The sequence below is a fragment of the Schistocerca serialis genome, unplaced genomic scaffold (assembly GCF_023864345.2).
Source record: "Schistocerca serialis cubense isolate TAMUIC-IGC-003099 unplaced genomic scaffold, iqSchSeri2.2 HiC_scaffold_1167, whole genome shotgun sequence".
NCBI classification, from domain to species: domain Eukaryota; kingdom Metazoa; phylum Arthropoda; class Insecta; order Orthoptera; family Acrididae; genus Schistocerca; species Schistocerca serialis.
In genome coordinates, this window is record NW_026047367.1 from 30,001 (window position 1) to 32,500 (window position 2,500).

At 63.5% G+C, this 2,500-nt stretch overlaps 1 pseudogene; it reads right to left on the reverse strand.

Annotated features, from left to right (window-relative positions):
* LOC126433512 (large subunit ribosomal RNA) overlaps window positions 1–2,500 on the reverse strand; it is a 7,958-nt pseudogene that overhangs the window by 2,903 nt on the left and 2,555 nt on the right.

Consider the following 2,500-nt stretch of genomic DNA (forward strand, 5'->3'; position numbering starts at 1 on the left):
GTCCACCTTCACCTTCTTCTCGCGCCCTGACGCGACTAAGGCGAGGGTGAAACACTTCCGGGCGTTGATCTGCAGCCCCAGGTGGGCGAGGGCTGCGGTAGCTGCGTCGATGAGGGACTGCAAGCCCCTCGGGGTCGCTGCAAACAGCAAGACGTCATCTGCAAAGGCCGCAGCGTTGACTCTGCGACCGAGGATCCGAGCTCCGATGTGGGAGGGCAGTTGGCCTAAAACGTAGTCCACCGCAAAGTTGAACAGGAGGGGGGAGAGGGGATCGCCCTGGCGAACGCCCCGTGCTGGCTGCACAGACACGCCCACGCCGGCGCCGTCCGCTATCACTGTCGTGCTGCCCTCGTAGCACCGCTCGACATACTCGACAAAGCAATCCGGCAGGCCATGCGCCTTCAGCACGGGGCGAAGGGCAGCATGATCTACCGAATCGAATGCCTTAGATACGTCGATCGATGCCACAAAGACAGAGCGGCAGGAGCGAACTGCGTCGGTGAGAGCAGTGTCCAAGATGAAGGTATTTTCCAACATCCCATCCCGAGGGATGAATGCCCGCTGACGTTCGTCCACAGCACAAGCGCGCATCAGGCGTGACGCGAGAACCTTGTGAAAGGTCCGCGCCAACACCGAGCAGACCGTAATGGGGCGAAAGTCAGCGGGGGATGTTGGTGCAGCCGTTTTCGGGAGAAGGGACGTCCGCGCGCGAAGCAGGCGTTCCGGAAGGGCGCGGGCCAGAAGGAAGAGATTCATCATTTTCACCAGGACTCCGTGCGGCAGACGCCGCAACTCCGCTGGGGTAAGGCCGTCCGGCCCGGCTGCTGATCCCCTGGGCGGCAACGCGGCGGCGACCTCCTCATGTGTGACCGGCCCCCATATGCACTCGAGAGCGACAGGCTCTGAGTGCGGGAGGAGGCGGTCACGAATGAAGCCCGCGGTGGAGATGGGCTTCTTGGTGAAGAGGTCCGCCCAGAAGTCCAGCAGACCAGGGATGGCAGGTGGCGGCTGGAGCAGGGTGCCATCCAAGAGGCCGCGCACGCAACGCGCACGCGACCGTCGGAAGGCATCCTGCGTTCTCGCGTACTCCCAGCGGCGCCGCTTGCGCTTCTGCGTCGGCGGCGCGGCAGGCGGCCGCTTCGATGGTTGGCGCGGCCGCTGTGTCCTGGTGATCGATCTCTCCCCTCTGGACCCGACCGACGCAAGGGCATCCGGGAGCATGCCCAGGATGACATCGGGCGGCGTGCCCCGCCCCAGACCGATGACACGATCCAGGGCAGAGAAACGCTGGGCGGAAGCGGGTAGCCCCGCCAAATGCTCCCAGATGGCGGCGTCAGTCGGCCCCTCCGGCGGCGGCCCGGTGGTGTCGGCCGCGAAGTCCTCGGCTGCGTCGACGGGCGGCGCAGCGGCCTCGCCCGCGTCAGGCAGCGGGCTCGCCGCTCCCCGGCGGGACGCCGGCTCTTCCCCCCGACCGATCTCAAGCGCCTCCATGAATTGGCGGACAAGCTGCTTGTGGGCAGCTTGCCGCCGTCGGCACTTGATTGCCTCAAGCGTTCGGTCGGGGAACATCCTGATGAGCTCTTGATTTACAAAGAAGAACCGGGCGTCCCTCTCGAGGAACAGTTCGGCCTCTGCCTTGGCGAGCGACAGGACTTCTTCCTCCGTCCACCTCGCGCGATGCCTCTCCGTGACGATCTCCGCGTTGGCGGCCGCAAGATGTTGGCGGCGGCGATGGACCCCGAGACCGTTCTTGGTTGTAAAGCTGCGGTGGCACTCACTACAGGTATACATAGCTGCAAAAGTTACAAGATTTTCGGCACGGCCGGTTGGCCGGCTAGGTGCTGGGGGAGTTGGGGTGGCACCTTCAGCGGAAGGGCCACCACTTATTCTCTGCTTACTGCCCCCAACTAAAAAAGGGATAGTGCGAGGGGGGGCTGGTAACCCCCCCAAGCCCCTGGTGCGGTCTTCCACTCTGCGAAATCAGCGGGCCCACGAGAAGGGGAGAAGACCGCAGGAGAGGAGAGGCTAAGAGGGCTAGGCCCATGTATTGCGCATCACTCTCCCTGTAACTATAACCCAAGGAAGGCACCTCGCAGCAGCAGCACGACTACATCAAGACCGCACTTCGAGAAGCCAAGTCCGGATGCAGCCACACCGCCGCCACTTGGCCACTTAAGAGAGTCATAGTTACTCCCGCCGTTTACCCGCGCTTGCTTGAATTTCTTCACGTTGACATTCAGAGCACTGGGCAGAAATCACATTGCGTCAACACCCGCTAGGGCCATCGCAATGCTTTGTTTTAATTAGACAGTCGGATTCCCCCAGTCCGTGCCAGTTCTGAGTTGATCGTTGAATGGCGGCCGAAGAGAATCCGCGCACCCGCGCGCCCCCGGAGGAGCACGCTAAGGCGGACGCGGCCTCGCAGCAAGGAAGATCCGTGGGAGGCCAAGGCACGGGACCGAGCTCGGATCCTGCACGCAGGTTGAAGCACCGGGGCGCG